This window comes from Rattus rattus, chromosome 2 (genome assembly GCF_011064425.1).
Source record: "Rattus rattus isolate New Zealand chromosome 2, Rrattus_CSIRO_v1, whole genome shotgun sequence".
Lineage (NCBI taxonomy): Eukaryota > Metazoa > Chordata > Mammalia > Rodentia > Muridae > Rattus > Rattus rattus.
Genome location: NC_046155.1, coordinates 191,667,682 through 191,688,280, shown reverse-complemented (window position 1 = coordinate 191,688,280; position 20,599 = coordinate 191,667,682). Strand labels below are relative to the sequence as shown.

Here is a 20,599-nt window from a genome sequence, read left to right as displayed (position 1 = left end):
ATTCCAGTCCCGGCTAACTCTGAGGTACACTTTTAGTCATCCTCTCTGCTTTGAAAATACACAAAAACAGACGACGAGGGGGTCCAAAGAAAGAATCCAGAGGTGTGTTCCAAGCAAGCGTTCAAAGTCTGTGTCTTCTCCCAACACCTCAGCCTTCTGCGCGCTGATCATGCCCTTTGTAATCTACATATCCGGAACGTTCAGGACCCTACCCCACCCCGGACCTCTAAACAATCTCTGACATATCCTAAGACCCCCCCCCTCCTAGACTGTGGACATCCTGTTCACTGCCTTGCCCTCTGCAGGAAGAGTGGGATTCCTGGGAGCTGATAAGCAGGGAGCTGGGAGGAGCAGGGAGGTGTGGGGAGGGACCCAAGGGAGGGCAGTGGCAGGCAGGGCCAAGCAAGGGCGGTTTAGTGGCTGGGAGTGGCAGGGAGGGCCAGGCAGGGGCGGGAATATGCGGGGAGTTGTGGGGATTGGCGGTCAGGGGCGGGAAGGGGCGGTCAGGGGGCAGGCAGGGGCGGTCAGGGGGCGGACAGGGGCGGTCAGGGGGCGGGGAGGGGCGGGCAGGGGCGGGCAGGGGCGCCCTTAGGCTCCTCTCCTGCTCAGCTCAGACTCTGCAAAGTTTCCTTCAACTGCAGCTAGAGCTGTGCAGATGCCTGTGGAGTAGCAGGATGAACAGAAGATCCGACTTGGTGATCATCGTCTCGGAGGCTCCTACCGCCATAGGCCAGTGTCCCGGAGGCACCCTACAGGTACACAGAGAACCTGGCCCACAGCCCGCTGCCGGTGTGGTGGCAGGTATTGGTGGTCTGAACTCGGGCTCTGGGCAGCCCTGGGCTTGGCAAAGCGCTGATTTAAAGTCCACACTGCATCTGGTCCCATCTTCCCCCTCGGGTCCTCAGGACACTCTTGGTTCAGATGCCTTTCCTCTTCCCCACTCCATTAGAGGTTCCTTCAGTGGTGCCCTGTCCACCGTGCCTGTCCACGACCTGGGGACAACTGTCATCAAAGAAGTCCTGCAGAGGGCCAAGGTGGCTCCGGAAGAGGTGTCCGAGGTCATATTTGGACACGTTTTGACCGCAGGTGACTCTTCAATAGCCCAGGACAGGTCTGGTTCATTTGAACAGAACATTTATTTGCTCTCCCACACCCTATCACCACCACCACCACCACCACCACCACACATTGCTTTGGAGTTCCCTGTGCTAGGATTCTTTCTGTCCCTCCTCCTTCCTGTAGCTGAGGTCAAAGCTTCCTTACGAACGTTTTCCTGAGTGATTTTAGACCAGGGGTGTGACCGCCTTTGCATTGTTAGGAGCAGGGCCAGCCTGATGCACAGGAAAGTATGCATAGTTCTCCACATACCCCTAAAATGTCACACAGTCAAGAAAAGTGTGTGGGCCTGACACTGTGGCAGAGCTGCAAGTGAGGCTGCAGCAGAGCCCTTGTCCACTGTCATGAGATAGGCTGTCCCTCACTCCTGGGGACTCTCTGGAGGAAGAATGCTTCATCTTACCTCTGATTGCTGCTGGGTTTGTGGACCAGTGACTACTGTGGTCAGTTCGTGTTGATAATCGATTTGGGACCTGGGTGTGTAGCTCAGGGGTGAAGTGTGTGGTTAGTGTGCATGTGGTCACGAGTTCACTCTCTTGCCCTGCCCAGTGCTCTCTCAGCACACATTTGAATCAACTGTAGAGAAAATTGTTGACATTCAACACCAACTTCTGCTCTTCCTCTGTCCGAGACCATTTGTATGCGTGTCAGTTGGGTATCCTGTATGTTTTAGATGGGTGTTTGCCTGCACATATGTCTTGCATTTACCACTTGCCTGCCTGGTGCTGGCAAAAGCTGGAAGAGGACATTGGGTTTCCTGGAACTGGAGTTACAGATGGTTGTTGCTGTGAGCTGCTATGCGGGTGCTGGGAATCAAACCCAAGAGCAGCCAGCGCTCCTAACCACTGACCAACTCTTCAAGCCTCTGAATGTTCTGTATTTGGAAAGGTTCTTATTTCAGAATTTATAACCCCCAACATACTTTTATTTCAATATATATTAAATCTTAAGTATATGTTGATTGGATATAATTGAAATTATATATATTTGATGTAAATAATTGGCTGGAACCCAGTTCTGTACAGAAATTTCATTTAGTAAATTTCACCTTACATATGTAGGCTGAAGATGATACAAAATATGTATGATTTTGTACATGAAATAAATCGTGTGTGTCTCATATGAAGGGGCTAGGCAGTCTTTAACATTCACCTAACCTTGTTACACATCTGCACTTTGAATAATATCTGACACAGGAGGTCCACAGTGGCATCATTTCAGCGTCCAGAAAGTTCCATATCTCCCAGACTGGAGGTCCATGGCTGTAACCCCAGCACTCTGCAGTTAAGAAGTGAGCCTTATGAGATTGAGGCCAGCCTGAGCTAGCCAGCCTCTTTGCTATAGAAGAAAAGAAGGGACAGAGGAGGGAGAGAGAGGCTGGCGGTGACATTGTAGAGAGCTTTCTCAGCACACACAAAGCTTGAGTTTAATCCCCAGCACTGTGAGAAAAAGAAGTTTTGTGTTTTGGGTCATTGCTGATTTTGAGAAGATGAGGTCTTATTTAACCTGTATTTTCTTGTGTTGTTTTCAGTCTTGGAGTTTGCTTTTGATATTTTTCTTGTTAGAATATTTAAATTACATTTACTAATCTATTTAAGATTTATTTACTTTTATATATGTGAGTACACTGTCGCTGTCCTCAGACACACCAGAAGAGGGCATCAGATCCCACTACAGATGGTTGTGAGCCACCATGTGGTTGCTGGGAATTGAAGTCAGGACCTCTGGAAGAGGAGTCAGTGCTCTTAACCACTGAGCCATCTCTCCAGCCCTATTTATTTATTTTTGAGGGATGCTACAAAGCATGTATGTGAGTTGAAGGACAAGTTGTGGGAGTTGGTTCTCCCCCCCCACCATCCCACTTCCCACTCCACCCCTCGCCCCAACACACACAGTACAGGTCCCAGGAACTGAACTCAGGTCAACTGCTCAGTGGCAGTGCCTTCCTCCTTCATCACCCAGGGAGTTGTCTCTCCAGCATAGGATGTTGTTGTTGTTGTTGACGTAGAATCAAAGGTTGATGAGTAACTTGGATGATCACCTTTTAAGCTCTCAGTGCTCTGCCTCTGCTGCCCAAGTGCTGGGATTGAGGACATTCACCATCAAACCTGGTGTCACTCTGTTACTTTTTCCACATCTCACTGGCTTCTGTAAAGCTGCTCACGTAGTCAGGACACGACGTGACAGTGTTCACTGAAGACCCGTTAAGTGTGCCCTTTACAGTCTTATAAAGCATCTTGCCAGGCACTTTCCTCTCATTGCGTCCCTTAGCCCCAGGCTATGTGGATCTTACCATCTCCAGCTAATAAAGGAACAAGGAAACTGAGAGGTCGCTAACCACAGTCCGTGTTTGATTCCTGTCCTGACTTCCTTGGTGATGTACAGCCAAGTGGACGTGGAAGCCAAATCAACCCTTTCCTCCCCAACTTGGTTTTTTTGGTCATGGTGTCTCATCACAGCAATAGAAACCCCAGCGAAGACAGAGATGGATTAAAAAATAACGACTACAGTTAGATACATAAAGCCCATAGCATTTTCTTCTCTACATCCTGGGGCACACTATCACTGCATCAGAGAGATTGTTGACTGGAACAGAAGTTGGTATCAGGAACAGGTTTGTTGCTATGCAAACGCTGACCACGTCTTCTAGGAGAGATGTGAGAGACTTTGGGACCTTAGGCTGGGAAACACCTTGCTATTTACAGCACTTCCAGGGCCATTTTAGTGGAAGCTTGGAAATCAGTGATACTATAGGAAACGTGGACTGCGGGTGCCTGATTTCTGAGATTTCAGAGAGGGGAGAAGGAGTTTACCATGAATTGGGCCTCGGTTTCCCCTGTGATATTCTGAGGGAGATTCTGTTTGCTGTTTAGGATGGGGCTGAAGAGTCAGCTTCATTAACTGCTGCACTGAGAGATGAAACTTTCTGTGGTTCGTTAGGACAATAAGAAAGGCTGCCTAGAGACGGCACAAAGCTGAGGCCAGGCCACATCTTGTGCTGCAAACCAAATTGGCAATCTAAGAGGGTCATCTGGTTCTAGTTTTGAAGGGGATCAAGGAGAGCCCGTGAGGCTTGGCACCTGGTCACAGGGTCAGGGTCTTCTCAGAACGGCTTGAGAGGCTGAAGGTAAAGCCTCAGGTGGTATGGAGACTCCAGGATATTGGAGATGCCGGGACTGTAGGATGACCATCGATGGGAGCTGCAGATTCGCAAATGTCTGAAAGAAGCAGAAAATCGTGTGCAGTGAATGGCAGGGCTGTGGACCGCCCAAGGATTTTGTGTCCCAGAAGGCTGTCTGGCCCTAAACTATCCACTTTTAATTTGTCCTGCTGAATGTTGAGTTTTGCTTAAGTGTGAATTTATTTTATTATTATTTTTTAATGTCCAAGTTCTTCCCTTTTGGGATAAGAATACTTTAAAAATATATATATATATTGACACAGAATCTCTTTACATGGCCCTTGTAGTCTTGGAATTCACAGAAATCCTCCTGTCTCTTTCTGCTAGGATTAAAGGCCTCTGCCACCCTACCCAGCAAGAATATTTAAGTATAAAATTTGCTTTTTATTTTTATCTTGTAGACATCCACTGTTAAGTGGCTTTGGACTGTTAAAGAGACTTTAGACTTCCAACACACTACAACTTTTATTGACTTTGACCTTTTAAAGTGGCACTGTATTTTATATTATGATATTAACATGAGACTTTAGAGACAAGGCATAGAAAGTTTCGGTTTAAAAATGATGTTTCTGTGTCAGTCAGCGAGCAGTGGTTTGGTTTGGTTCAGAGGGGCCTTTGTTTTTCAGATATTTTTGTTTCTTTGTGAAGATGGGAACTTAGTGTACAGCCTGGAACTCGCCATGTAGACCTAGAATTGACGGAGATCCAGCTGTCGCTGCCCATTTTTATTTATTTCTTTAGTGTGTGTGTGTGTGTCTGCGTGTTTGTGTGTATATGTGTGTGTATGTGTGGGTGTATGTGCGTGTATGCACACACGTGCAAGTGTGCGTGCATGTATGTGTATGCACATTTGTGTAAGGATGCCTGTGAAGGCCAAAAGAGAGTTTTAAGTCCCCTGGACCTGGAGTTACAGGCAGTTTCTCAGGCTCCAGAGGTCTGCCCTTCCCAGCCTTCAGCAGTGTAGTCATAGGTGCACCGCCATGCTCTATGCTGTTCTTTTTGTTGCTGCTGTTGTTGTTTTAGTTGGGTTTGGGGTTGACCTCAGAACATTTGCACTTTACCTACTGAGCCATCTTCAGCCCCATGTCAGCTTTTTTACATCATATTTTCTCTGCATAGGTGTTCTGTTTGCATAGATGTTTCGATCATCTGTGTGTCAGTGGAGGTGTCGGATCCCCTGGGTCTGGAGTTGTGGTCTGTATTAGGAGCCTCCATGTGAGTGTGAGGGATTCAAACCTGGGTCCCTAGAAGAGCAGCTAGTGCTGCCTGCCATCTCTCCAGCTCCCAGATCCTTCTAAGTCAGATCCAGTGTGCTGTATTAACTGCACATAACAGTGCGAACAGTTTAGTCTTAAGGGACTTTTAGCATGCATTCTTTTTGGTTTTGAGGCTGAGGCTTGCTCTATAGCCCAGGCTAGAGTGCTGCTATTATAGGCAGGTGTGTGTGGGTGTGTGTTTGTGCGCACGTGTGCATGCACGCGTGTTGTGTGTGTCCCCACATCTGCCTAGAGAACGTCAGCCACCTTTCGAATGGAATCAGTTCGCTGAGGGAACTGTTTGTTGCAGGGTGCATGAAGGAGCACTCCATGCTGACAGTGGTCCTGATGAGGAATCACTGTACAGGCTGCCTTAGAGCCACAGCCACCATGGAACACCCAGCCTCACAGTGGCAGTTTCCTACAGGAGGTGTGTCTTTGAGGAGTATATTATGTACATCTTTTCTTCATTTAAATTAACATTGTGTGCATGCACACACACTAACGTCCTGGTACCCATGGAAACCACAAGAGGGTGTGTGACACCATAGAACTGAGTTACAGGTGAGCATGGGATCTGAGGTTTGGTCCTCATGATAGAGCATCAAGTGTTGTTAACAGTGAACCATCTCTCCAGCAACTCAAGCAGAATTTTGTTAGTAATGAACGGTTTGACCTCCCTTAATCCTTCCTATAGGTAGCAAACGCAGGCTGGTCCCTGGACGATGTTGACGTGTTTGAAATCAATGAAGCTTTTGCAACAGTGTCTGCAGCAATAGCTAAAGAACTTGGATTAAACCCGAGAAGGTAACCAACGTGAAGCTGTATTTGCCCATGAGTTTGCATACTCCGTGTTTAGAGCTGTGAAGTATAGCAAATGAGGTCATTCCCCATGACTGCTCACCTTGGCTAGAGATGAACAACCAAAGTTAATTTTCAGTTGCGTTTTTTGTTGCTTTTCACAGCAAGGAACTGAGTGTGTTAGGTCACTTCAGAATCAATGGAACATTCTAGAAACAAGGGAGGCAGCAGGTGTCACACAGGCATTGCTTCTTCCTAAGCTTTACTGTGAAAGTTGAGTTTGAAAGGATAGTTTGCTAGCATAACACTGGGGGTAGGGTGGGGTGAGATAAAACAGGTATGAGCCTGTGTTCAGAGGATTGACTTAAGACTTAAAGCTCTCCTCTGCAGGTGAACATCGATGGAGGAGCCATTGCCTTGGGCCATCCTCTGGGAGCATCTGGCTGTAGGATTCTAGTGACCTTGTTACACACCCTGGAGAGAGTGGGTGGGACTCGTGGTGTTGCAGCCCTGTGCACTGGAGGTGGGATGGGGATGGCAATGTGTGTTCAGAGAGGATGGGCCACCACCCTTACAGTTCTCATTCAAACACTAAACAGAACGTGAGACCAGAGGACCAAAGTGAGGACAGGCACCCAGGTGGACAGCTTGCTGTATTTTAATGTGTGACACCCAAGGCTAAGACATTGAGACATTGCACTTGACACTGTTATAAAACAGGGAAATCCAGTCAGTCATCAAGGGCTCCAGAGTGAACGACAGTTTCATAATTTCCATGTTTATTGTCTTTGCTTTCTGGGTATAATATTCTCTGGTCATTGATTTGTTTGTTTGTTTGTTTTTGAGTCAGGGTCTCACCATATAGCCTGAAAATCGTTTTGTAGATGAGGTTGGCTTTGAACTCCCAGAGATCCACCTTTCTGTGCCTCCTGAGTACTTTAATTAAATGCCTGTGCCATTATGCAGGGCCCCAAAATGATCCATTCAAGGAATGGGGATGTGGCTTCTAGTTTGAACTTCAGGCTGTTCGCTCAAACACCCCTGCTTGCTGGTTGTCTTGTGGTTTCCCATTGATCAAACCAAGACCAATCCTGTAATGGAAATTGGATTCAGTGGCCTCTTCTAAGCTGAGGTGGTGGGGTAGGCATTCTAGCTATTCTAGTCAGAAGACTGGCCGTCCCAACCAGTGTGCCTCTGGGTGTTGGAAAGTGAGCAGCAAGCGCCTTCCGTGCATTTACTTCTCTGCTTGACCAGACAGGATGGTACTTGCTTCAAACGTCTACCTTGACTTCCCCAAAATGATGAACTGTGACTGGAATTGAAAGCCCAATAAACTCTTCCCTTGCATTGCTTCTCATCACTGAGTTTGATCATGAAAACAGAAACAAAGCCAGAGCTTAGGATGTGGTAAGGACAGCCAGCTTCAACAGAAAAGCCTTAGTGTGCAGCATGTTACTGAGAGGTCCCTTTGGGATCATTTCTGATAAGCTGTATGTTACTCAGATGAACCTGCAAGGGGGTAGTCACATGTTCTGTGGAAACATAAGCAAACTATAATAGAGAATGCAGAAGTCGGTTATTGACGCCATGTGTCACATATGAATGACTGGTCAGGTGATGGGACAAATACACGCAACAATGATCCCTTAAGAGTATCACAGAGTAGAAAGTTCCTACCCCAGTAATGTTCCAGCAGCTGGAGTCAGAGCAGGGCATCCCTAACAGGACTACAGCCAACAGAGTGTGCACTAACCTGCATAGCCAGATGTGTCACTGCACAGTTAATGAAAAGAAGTCTTGTCAGTCCCTGTGGATCAGGGCTACACATCAGGACCATGTTGTTCCTCTACCTCAGGAACATGTAATATGGTTGTACAAAAATTTACCAGAAATAAGCCAAGATTGATTTACGTGCAGATGTGTTCCCATGTTTGTGTATGCACATTGGAGACAGGAGAGCATGAAACCACCTGGAACAGACTTGTGAGCCACCATGTGGGGGCTAGGACTGAACCCAGGTCGTCTACAAGAACAACTAGTGGTGGTGTCAGAGCCGCCAGTGTGTGAATATCAGCGTAGTTCTGCAGGTTGAAAGAAAACACGTACACGGGTCACCCGTTTTCAGTGAGTTCCACCAAGGCTTTACTGAGATCTCCTTATATACCAGAGGCAAAAGCCGTGGAAAACAACAAGGCAGGTGAAAATCCCTAACCAGGAAAACAGGAAAAGTCTGTGTGGTGGAAAGTCCCAGGCCCAATCAGGGGCATACACAACTTCTTAGACAGCAAGCTGGAAGGCTCTGTGGGGAGAAAGGGGGCCATGGAAAATCCCAGCCCCAAATCAGGGGCTAAGAGCAGCTCCAAGGGTGTAAACAATTTCTAGCTAGAGCAGGCTAAAAGGCTCAGCGAGGGGGGAGGGAAACACCAAGGTAGGGCCTAAGAAACTAGTACTCAACTACTGAGCGATCTCTCTAGCCCCGTTTTTATTTAAATGGTGGGGTGGGCTCCATGTGAATTAGGTGCCTGAGAAAGCCAGGGTAATGGCTGCTCCTGGAGCCAGAGATTACAGGCGGTTGTAAACCAGTGCTGGGTGCTGGGAATTGAACTCCAATCCTAGGAAGTTTAAACATAGAGGATTAGTCTGCTCACAACAAGGTTGAATAAAAGGATTTCAGAGTTGTCAGCATGATGGGTGGTTACTGAAGTGATGGGGTGGATATGATGTTTCACTGGGAGCTGCTGCAGAATTGGGTAAGGGACAGAGTAAGCCCACAAGGGGGACTGAAGAGTGGCCAGAGAGGAGAAATGGAAAGGCAGGAAACTGCAGAAGCAAACCAGAATGGCTGTCCTTTCAGAACCCTGGAGTCCTACAGCCTGCCTGTGAGGGAGGGGGTGGGGCGTGGGGAGAATAGCCAGAGGGAGTCTGCTAAAGGAAGATGGAAATGGAACATTGCAGGACAAATGAGACCAAGGATGTTTCGTCTTTAATTAGTATACACCTCACCTGGCACAAAGCCCTTCTTGGTCCCCATTTTTTCCTCAGGTAATAGTATATGCCCAAGGTTCCATCTGCTTTCAAAAGTTACACTTGCACTTTGTCTGGAGTTAGGCAACTATGTAATGACAGTGTAAGGCTAAAGCCTGTCATGGTGGCGCCCAGCTTTAATCTCAGCATTCAAGGAATAGAAGCAAGTGGATCTCTTAAGTTCCAGGCCAACCTGACCTATATAGTGACTTATATATAGGTCAGCTAAGGGTTACATTATGAAGTCATGTTGGAAAGGGAAGAGAGAGAGAGGAGGAGAGAGAGAGAGAGAGAGAGAGAGAGAGAGAGAGAGAGAGAGAGAGAGGGAAGAAAAATTAAATTGTTGGGACTTAGTTAAGTTAGTTCCCAGGCTCCACATGGTGACTCAAAAGCATTCTAACTCCATTCCAAGGATCCAGTGCCTTTTTCTGACCTACCTGGGGAACTAGGAACACACATGGTGCACATACATGCATGCAGGCAAACAAAAAGCAGAAACATTGATATACATGAAATAAACTTGGTAAGATTTTTCCCTTTAGGAAAAATAACATATATGCATGTATATATACACATATATATGTATGTGTGTGTGTGTGTGTGTGTGTGTGTGTGTGTGTATTTGTGTGTGGCCAAGCTCTGGGGTAAAAGGCCCAGCGTCATAAAAAACAATGCCTTTATGAAATTCATAGGCAAATGGATGGACCTGGAAAATATCATCCTGAGGGAGTTAACCCAAACAAAGAAAAACACACATGGTATGCACTCATTGATAAGTGGCTATTATCCCAAATGCTTGAATTGCCCTAGATGCACAGAACCCATGAAACTCAAGAGGGATGACCAAAATGGGAATGGTTCTCTCCTTCTTCAAAAGGGGAACAAGAATGCCCTTGGCAGGGAATAGGGAGGAAAAGATTAAAACAAAGTCAGAAGGAACACCCATTCAGAGCCTGCCCCACATGTGGCCCATACTTATACAGCCACCCAATTAGATAAGATGGATGAAGCAAAGAAGTGCAGGCCGACAGGAACCAGATGTAGATCTCTCCTGAGAGACACAGCCAGAATACAACAAATACATAGAATAATGCCAGCAGAAAACCACTGAACTGAGAACGGGACCCCCGTTGAAGGAATCAGAGCAAGGACTGGAAGAGCTTGAAGGGGCTCAGGACCCCATATGAACAACAATGCCAAGCAACCAGAGCTTCCAGGGACTAAGCCACTACCCAAAGACTGTACATGGACTGACCCTGGGCTCCAACCTCATAGGTAGAAATGAATAGCCTAGTAAGAGCACCAGTGGAAGGGGAAGCCCTTGGTCCTGCTAAGACTGAACCCCCAGTGAACGTGATTGTTGGGGGGAGGGTGGTAGTGGGGGAAGGATGGGGAGGGGAACACCCATATAGAAGTGGAGGGGGAGGGGTTAGGGGGATGTTGGCCCAGAAACCGGGAAAGGGAATAACAATCGAAATGTAAATAAGAAATACTCAAGTCAATAAAGATTAAAAAATAAATAAATAAATAAATAAATAAATAAATAAATAAATAAAAAGCTCAGCCTCACCACAGCCAGTAGGGTTTACGGTAGTTGTGTGCCCTCTGCAGAAATAACTTTTTGCATGCCCACATCCTGTGGATTATGTGAACCGTTTTTTGGGAGGACACATTTCTAGCAAGGTAGAGGTAATTAGAAAGTCCACACAAGGTCTGACTTTGGCCTCAGGTGTTTTACACAGCAGTGATCCGTAGCCCTCAGTGTCCTTTCATGGACAGGGTCTTCAGCTCACCTTCCCTCCAAGTTCCCCAGGGTTGTCCGCTAGACAGTGCCCCGGGCACCCTTGGAGAAATCTCAAAGTCCCCGAGAACTGACAGACACTGTATCCTGCTGCTTCTGGCTTGTGACATGTTCAGGAATTCAAGCCAGGGCATTCCAGTCCCGGCTAACTCTGAGGTACACTTTTAGTCATCCTCTCTGCTTCGAACATACACAAAAACAGACGACAAGGGGGTCCAAAGAAAGATTCCAGGTGTGTTGCAAGGAAGCATTCAAAGTCCACAGCCTGTGTCTTCTCCCAACACCTCAGCCTTCTGAGCGCTGATGGTGCCCTTTGTAATCTACATATCCGGAACGTCCAGGACCCACCCAACCCCGGACCGCTAAACCATCTATGCAACATCCTAAGCCCCCGCGCTCCCCCTCCCACCAGACTGTGGACACCCTGTTCACAGCCTAACTCTCCCTAGGAAGAGTGGGAGTCCTGGGAGCTGCTAAGCAGGGAGCTGGGAGGAGTGGGAGGTGTGGGGAGGGCCTGGAGGGGTGGGCAGTGGGGGGAAGGGGCGGCCAGGGGCGGGGAGTAACGGAGAGGTGCTGGCAGGGGCCCTGCAGGGGGCCAGGATGGGCGGGGAGGGGCGAGGAGGGCGGAGAGGGGTGGAGAGGACTGGCCATGGGCGGGGAGGGGCGGACATGGGCGGGGAGGGGCGGGGAGTGGTGGGCAGGGGGGCGGGGAGGGGGCGGGCAGGGGGGGGGGGGGGGGGGGCGGGCAGGGGCGGGCAGGGGGCGGGCAGAGGCGGGCAGGGGCGGCCTTAGGCTCCTCTCCTGCTCAGCTCCAACTCTGCAAAGTTTCCTTCAAGTACAGCCAGAGCTGTGCAGATGCCTGTGGAGTAGCAGAATGAACAGAAGTTCCGACTCGGTGATCATCGTCTCGGCTGCTGGAAACGAAATAGGTCAGTGTCCCGGAGGCACCCTACAGGTGCACAGAGAACCCGGCCAACTGCCCGCTTGCCTTCATGATGGTTCATCTGTCACTGTGTGGTGGAAGGTATTGGTGGTCTGAATTCAGCCTCTGGGCAGCCCTGGGCTTGACAAAGCGCTGATTTAAAGTCCACACTGCATCTGGTCCCATCTTCCCCCTCCGTGGTCCTCAGGGTGCTCTTGGTTCAGATGCCTTTCCTCTTCCCCATTCCATTAGAGGTTCCTTCAGTGGTGCCCTGTCCCACCGTGCCTGTCCACGACCTGGGGACAACTGTCATCAAAGAAGTCCTGCAGAGGACCAAGGTGCCTCTGGAAGAGGTGTCCGAGGTCATATTTGGACACGTTTTGACCACAGGTGATTCTTCAATAGCCCAGGACAGGTCTAGTTCATGAGAAACAGAACATTTATTTGCTCTCCCACACCCTATCACCACCACCACCACCACCACCATACATTGCTTTGGAGTTCCCTGTGCTAGGATTCTTTCTGTCCCTCCTCCTTCCTGTAGCTGAGGTCAAAGCTTCCTTATGAACGTTTCCCTGAGTGATTTTAGACCAGGGGTGTGACCGCCTTTGCATTGTTAGGAGCAGGGCCAGCCTGATGCACAGGAAAGTATGCATAGTTCTCCACATACCCCTAAAATGTCACACAGTCAAGAAAAGTGTGTGGGCCTGACACTGTGGCAGAGCTGCAAGTGAGGCTGCAGCAGAGCCCTTGTCCACTGTCATGAGATAGGCTGTCCCTCACTCCTGGGGGACTCACTGGAGGAAGAATGCTTCATCTTACCTCTGATTGCTGCTGGGTTTGTGGACCAGTGACTCCTGTGGTCAGTTCGTGTTGATAATCGATTTGGGACCTGGGTGTGTAGCTCAGGGGTGAAGTGTGTGGTTATCGTGCATGTGGTCACGAGTTCACTCTCTTGTCCTGCCCAGTGCTCTCTCAGCACACATTTGAATCAACTATAGAGAAAATTGTTAACATTCAATACCAACTTCTGCTCTTGCTCTGTCCGAGACCCTTTGTATGCGTGTCAGTTGGGTATCCTGTATGTTTTAGATGGGTGTTTGCCTGCACATATGTCTTGCATTTACCACTTGCCTGCCTGGTGCTGGCAAACGCTGGAGAGGACATTGGGTTTCCTGGAACTGGAGTTACAGATGGTTGTTGTTGCTGTGTGGGTGCTGTATGTACAAGTCTGTCTGTGTATCTGTCTCTGTGTCTTTCTGTGTTGAGCGCCAGGCCAATCCAAGTTTTCTCTAAGGTTGGGTTGATAAGATAGAGGAACCTAGTGTAATGTCCTTGCCCAGGAGCAGACTTGGCAAGATCCAGTCTGGAGCTGGGGTCAGGGCCTTGGAGGACTTAAGGTTTTAGTTCCTGGGAGCTTGGTGTTTATCCCTGAAGACAGAATTATCAGTCCTAAGGCCTTTTTGTGCTCCATCTGTGGCACTCTAAGATACCCTGTGTTCCTCTTATACAACATTGATTGATTAGCTTCCTGCTGACTTCATCCCCTTGCCCCATCTCTCCCCTAAAAGCTGTCTATAAGGTCCTGTGCTTATGAATAAGCTTGCTCAGTATAGGGCATTGCTTGTGCAGAACATCCTGGCCACAGCTTTTCTTCTTCTTTATCTTCTTATCTCCTGGCCTCTGCTTTAGGACCCTGTCACTGTGTGTGTGTGTGTGTGTGTGTGTGTGTGTGTGTGTGTGTGTGTATGTGTGTGTGTGTGTGTGTGATTGCATGCATATATGTCTGCATGTGTTTGTGAGTGCATGTGTTTGTGAGTGTGTGTGTGTGCGTGTTTGTATGTATGCATGTGTTTGTGTGTGTGTGTATGTGTGTGTGTGTGTGTGTGTGTGCATGTGTGTGTAGGTTTACACATGTGGAAGTCAGAGGACATCTTCCTGGAGTTGTTCTTGTTCTCCTGTGGGCCCTGAGTACTCTGGAGTAAAACTTGACATCCAGTGCTTTATGCACTGAGCTGACGGGATGGGCAGTGATGTCCCCTGCATCTATGATACAAAGGCCCACACTAGTCTGAAGTTCTCCAAGTGGCCAGGCTGAGTGGCTGTCAGGCTCCAGAGGTCTGTCCTTCCCAGCCTTCAGCAGTGTGGTCATAGGTGCACCACCATGCTCTATGCTGTTCTTTTTGTTGCTGCTGTTGTTGTTTTAGTTGGGTTTTGGGGCTGACCTCAGAACATTTGCACTTTACCTACTGAGCCATCTCCTCAGCCCCATGTCAGCTTTTTTACATCAGATTTTCTCTGCATAGTTGTTTTGTTTGCATAGATGTTGCGATCCCCTGTGTGTCAGTGGAGGTGTTGGATCCCCTGGGTCTGGAGTTGGGGTCTGTATTAGGAGCCTCCATGTGAGTGTGAGGGAATCAAACCTGGGTCCCTAGAAGAGCAGCTAGTGCTACCTGCCATCTCTCCAGCTCCCAGATCCTTCTAAGTCAGATCCAGTGTGCTGAATTAACTGCTCATAACAGTGGAACAGTTTAGACTTAAGGGACTTTTAGCATGCATTCTTTTGGTTTTGAGGCTGAGCCTTGATCTATAGCCCAGGCTAGCCTTAATGTAGACAACTGCCCTACCTGAGCTTCTAAAGTGCTGCTATTATAGATAGGGGTGTGTGTGTGTGTGTGTGTGTGTGTGTGTGTGTGTGCACTCATGTTGTGTGTGTCCCTACATCTGCCTAGAGAACATCAGCTACCTTTCGAATGGAATCAGTTCGCTGAGGGATCTGTGTGTTGCAGGGCGCATGAAGGAGCACTCCATGCTGACAGTGGTCCTGCTGAGGAATCACTGTACAGGCTGCCTTAGAGCCACAGCCACCATGGAACACCCAGCCTCACAGTGGCAGTTTCCTACAGGAGGTGTGTCTTTGAGGAGTATATATGTACATCTTTTCTTCATTTAAATTAACATTGTGTGTGTGCACACACACGCACGTCCTGGTACCCATAGAGGCCACAGAGGGTGTGTGATACCATAGAACTGAGTTACAGGTGAGCACGGGATCTGAGGTTTGGTCCTCATGATAGAGCATCAAGTGTTGTTAACAGTGAACCATCTCTCCAGCAACTCAAGCAGAATTTTCTTAGTAATGAACGGTTTGACCTCCCTTAATCCTTCCTGTAGGTTGCAAAGGCAGGCTGGTCCCTGGAGGATGTTGACGTGTTTGAAGTCAATGAAGCCTTTGCAGCAGTGTCTACAACAATAGCGAAAGAACTTGGATCAAGTCCCGAGAAGGTAACCAACGTGAAGCTGTGTTTGCCCATGAGCGTGCACACTCCGAGTTTAAAGCTGTGAAGTATAAAAAATGAGGTCATTCCCTCTGACTGCTTACCTTGGCTAGAGATGAACAAGCATAAGTTAATTTTCAGTTGGGTTATTTGTTGCTTTTCACAGTGAGGAACTGAGTGTGTTAGGTCACATCAGAATCAGTGGAACATTCTAGAAACAAGGAAGGCAGCAGCTGTCTCACAGGCATTGCTTATTCCTAAGCTTTACAGTGAAAGTTGAGTTTGAAAGGATAGTTTGCTAGCATAACACTGGGGGTAGGGTGGGGTGAGATAAAACAGGTATGAGCCTGTGTTCAGAGGATTGACTTAAGACTTAAAGCTCTTCTTCTCTACAGGTGAACATCAATGGAGGAGCCATTGCCTTGGGCCATCCTCTGGGGGCATCTGGCTGTAGGATTCTAGTGACCTTGTTACACACCCTGGAGAGAGTGGGTGGGACTGGTGGTATTGCAGCCCTGTGCACTGGGTGTGGGATGGGGATCACAATGTGTGTTCAGAGAGGATGGCCACCACCCTTACAGTTCCCATTAAAACACTAAACAGAACGTGAGACCAGAGGACCAAAGTGAGGACAGGCACCCAGGTGGACAGTTTGCTGTATTTTAGTGTTAGACACCCAAGGCTAGGACGTTAAGACATGGCACTTGACACTGTTATGAAACAGGGAAATCCAGTCAGTCATCAAGGGCTCCAGAGTGAACGACAGTTTCATAATTTCCATGTTTATTGTCATTGCTTTCTCGGTATAATTTTCTCTGATCATTGATTTGTTTGTTTGTTTGTTTGTTTGTTTGTTTTTGAGTCAGGGTCTCACCATATAGCCTGAAAATCATTTTGTAGATGAGGTTGGCTTTGAATTCCCAGAGATCCACCTTTCTGTGCCTCCTGGGTACTGGAATTAAACGCATGCGCCATTGAGCAGGGCCCCCAAAATGATCCATTCAAGGAATGGGGATGTGGCTTCTGGTTTGAACTTCAGGCTCTTCGCTCAAACACCCCTGCTTGCCCTTTTTCTTGTGGTTTCCCATTGATCAAACCAAGACCAGTCCTGTAATGGAAATTGGATTCAGTGGCCTCTTCTAAGCTGAGGTGGTGGGGTAGGCATTCTAGCTATTCTAGTCAGAAGATTGGCCGTCCCAACCAGTGTGCCTCTGGGTGTTGGAAAGTGAGCAGCAAGCGCCTTCCGTGCATTTACTTCTCTGCTTGACCAGACAGGATGGTACTTGCTTCAAACGTCTGCCTGACTTCCCCAAAATGATGAACTGTAACTGGAATTGAAAGCCAAATAAACTCTTCCCTCCCTTGCATTGCTTCTCATCACTGAGTTTGATCATGAAAACAGAAACAAAGCCAGAGCTTAGGATGTGGTAAGGACAGCCAGCTTCAATAGAAAAGCCTTAGTGTGCAGCATGTTACTGAGAGGTCCCTTTGGGATCATTTCTGATAAGCTGTATGTTACTCAGATGAACCTGCAAGGGGGTAGTCACATGTTCTGTGGAAACATAAGCAAACTATAATAGAGAATGCAGAAGTCAGTTATTGACGCCATGTGTCACATATGAATGACTGGTCAGGTGATGGGACAAATACACGCAACAACGATCCCTTAAGAGTATCACAGAGTAGAAAGTTCCTACCCCAGTAATGTTCCAGCAACTGGAGTCAGAGCGGGGCATCCCTAACAGGACTACAGCCAACACAGTGTGCACCAACCTGCATAGACAGATGTGTCACTGCATAGTTAATGAAAAGAAGTCTTGTCAGTTCCTGTGGATCAGGGCTACACATCAGGACCATGTTGTTCCTCTACCTCAGGAACATGTAATATGGTTGTACAAAAATTTACCAGAAATAAGCCAAGATTGATTTACGTGCAGATGTGTTCCCATGTTTGTATATGCACATTGGAGACAGGAGAGCATGAAATCCCCTGGAACAGACTTGTGAGCCACCATGTGGGGGCTAGGACTGAACCCAGGTCCTCTACAAGAACAGCTAGTGTTGGTACCTGAGCCGCCAGTGTGTGAATATTTTGCGTAGGTCTGCTGGGTTGAAAGAAAACACGTACATGGCTCACCCATTTTCAGCGAGTGCCACCAACGCTTTATTGAGATCTCCTTATATACAAGAGGGAAAAGTCATGGAAAACAACAAGGCAGGTGAAAATCCCTAACCAGGAAAACAGGAAAAGTCTGTGTGTTGGAAAGTCCCGGGCCCAATCAGGGGCATGAACAACTTCTTAAACAACAAGCTGGAAGGCTTGGTGGGGAGGAAGGGGGCCATGGAAAATCCTGGCCTCAAATCAGGGGCTTAGAGCAGCTCCCAAGGGTGTAAACAATTTCTTGCTATAGCAGGCTAAAAGGTTCAGCAAGTCGGGGAGGGAAAACCCAAGGTAGGGCCCAACAAACTAGTACTCAACTACTGAGGCATCTCTCTAGCCCCATTTATTTATTTATTTATTTATTTATTTATTTATTTATTTATTTATTTATTTATTTATTTCACCATGTGAAAAGGTGCCTGAGAAAGGCAGGGTAATGGCTGCTCCTGGAGCCAGAGATTGCAGGTGGTTGTAAAGTCAGTGCTGGGTGCTGGGAATTGAACTCCAGTTCTAGGAAGTTTAATTGGAAAAGGCCTTACCTGGCAAAAAGCCCTCTTTTGTAATCTACACATCTGGAAAGTCCAGGACCCTGCCCAACCCCGGACCTCTAAACTATCGCGGCCCCCCCACCCCCAGACTGTGGACACCTTGTTCACAGCCTTTCTCTCCCTAGGAAGAGTGGGATTCCTGGGAGCTGATAAGCAGGGAGCTGGGAGGAGCAGGGAGGATTTGGGAGGGCCAGGTGGGCAGGTGCAGGGCTTGGAGGAGGGCTGGGCAGGGCGGGCAGGGCTGGGCAGGGGTGGGGGCAGGGGCGGGCAGGGGGCGGGCAGGGGCGGGCAGGGGCAGGCAGGGGCCGGCAGGGGCGGGCAGGGGCGGGCAGAGGCGGGCAGGGGGCGGGCAGGGGCGGGGGGGGCGGGCAGGGGCCGGCAGGGGTGGGCAGGGGCGGGCAGCGTCAGCCTTAGGCTCCTCTCCTTCTCAGCTCCAACTCTGCAAAGTTTGCTTCAACTGCAGCCAGAGCTGTGCACACGCGTGTGGAGTAGCAGGATGAACAGAAGATCCAACCAGGTGATCATCGTCCTGGCGGCTCTGCACCGCCATAGGTCAGTGTTCCAGAGGGACCGACAGGTGCACAAAGAACCTGGCCAACTGCCCGCTTGCATTCATGATGGTTCATCTGTCACTGTGTGGTGGCAGGTATTGGTGGTCTGAACTCGGGGTCTGGGAAGCCCTGGGCTTGGCACAGCGCTGATTTAAAGTCCACACTGCATCTGGTCCCATCCACCCCCTCCGTGGTCCTCAGGGGACTCTTGGTTCAGATGCCTTCCCTCTTCCCCATTCCATTAGAGGTTCCTTCAGTGGTGCCCTGTCCACCTGCCTGTCCACGACCTGGGGACAACTGTCATCAAAGAAGTCCTGCAGAGGGCCAAGGTGGCTCCGGAAGAGGTGTCCGAGGTCATATTTGGACACGTTTTGACCGCAGGTGACTCTTCAATAGCCCAGGACAGGTCTGCTTCATTAGAACAGAACATTTATGCTCACACACCCCATCACCACCACCACCACCACCACCACCACCACCACCACCACCACCACCACCACCACCACCACCACCACCACCACCACCACCACCACCCATTGCTTTGGAGTTCCCTGTGCTAGGATTCTTTCTGTCCCTCCTCCTTCCTGTAGCTGAGGTCAAAGCTTCCTTACGAACGTTTTCCCTGAGTGATTTTAGACCAGGGGTGTGACCGCCTTTGCATTGTTAGGAGCAGGGCCAGCCTGATGCACAGGAGAGTATGCATAGTTCTCCACATACCCCTAAAATGTCACACAGTCAAGAAAAGTGTGTGGGCCTGACACTGTGCCAGAGCTGCAAGTGAGGCTGCAGCAGAGCCCTTGTCCACTGTCATGAGATAGGCTGTCCCTCACTCCTGGGGGACTCTCTGGAGGAAGAAAGCTTCATCTTACCTCTGATTACTGCTGGGTTTGTGGACCAGTGACTCCTGTGGTCAGTTTGTGTTGATAATCGATTTGGGACCTGGGTGTGTAGCTCAGGGGTGAAGTGTGGTTAGCGTGCATGTGGTCACGAGTTCACTCTCTTGCCCTGCCCAGTGCTCTCTCAGCACACATTTGAATCAACTGTAGAGAAAATTGTTAACATTCAATTCCAACTTCTGCTCTTCCTCTGTCCGAGACCATTTGTATGCGTGTCGGTTGGGTATCCTGTATGTTTTAGATGGGTGCTTTGCCTGCACATATGTCTTGCATTTACCACTTGCCTGCCTGGTGCTGGCAAAAGCTGGAAGAGGACATTGGGTTTCCTGGAACTGGAGTTACAGATGGTTGTTGCTGTGAGCTGCTGTGCGGGTGCTGGGAATCAAACCCCAAGAGCAGCCAGCGCTCCTAACCACTGAGCCATCTCTCCAAGCCTCTGATTGTTCTATATTTGGAAAGGTTCTTATTTCAGAATTTATAACCATCAACATACTTTTATTTCAATATATATTAAATCTTGAGTATATGTTGATTGGATATAATTGAAATTATATATATTTGAGGTAAATAATTGGCTGGAACCCAGTTCTGTACAGAAATTTCATTTAGTAAATTTCACCTTACATATGTAGGCTGAAGATGATACAAAATATGTATGATTTTGTACATGAAATAAATCGTGTGTGTCTCATGTGAACGGGCTAGGCAGTCTTTAACACTAACCTAACCTTGTTACACATCTACACTTTGAATTCTCCCTGACACAGGAGGTCTACAGTGGCATCATTTCAGCAGGGTCTTCAGATCACCTTCCATCCTACTTCCCCAGGGTTGTCCCCTGGACAGTGCCCAGGCACACTTGGAGGAATCTCAAAATCCCTGAGAATTGACAGACACTGTATCCTGCTCCTTTTGCCTGGTGACATGTTCAGGACTTCTAGAGAGGGCATTCCAGTCCCGGCTAACTCTGAGGTACACTTTTAGTCATCCTCACTCCTTCGAAAATACACAAAAACAGATGACGAGGGGGTCAAAGAAAGATTCCAGGTGTGTTGCAAGCATTC

General features: G+C 48.5%; 1 long non-coding RNA gene across 3 annotated transcripts; it reads left to right on the top strand.

Moving 5' to 3' along the window:
* The first annotated feature begins 720 nt into the window (after positions 1–720).
* On the top strand, positions 721–7,697 carry LOC116892838. Of its 3 annotated transcripts, none has more exons than XR_004386976.1 (3): positions 721–755; positions 950–1,086; positions 6,745–7,697. It is a non-coding gene; the product is annotated as an uncharacterized LOC116892838 (long non-coding RNA). The 3 variants fall into 3 exon arrangements; XR_004386975.1 differs by lacking the exon at positions 721–755 and adding an exon at positions 790–801; XR_004386974.1 differs by lacking the exons at positions 721–755; positions 950–1,086 and adding an exon at positions 6,291–6,360.
* The last annotated feature ends 12,902 nt before the right edge of the window (positions 7,698–20,599 follow it).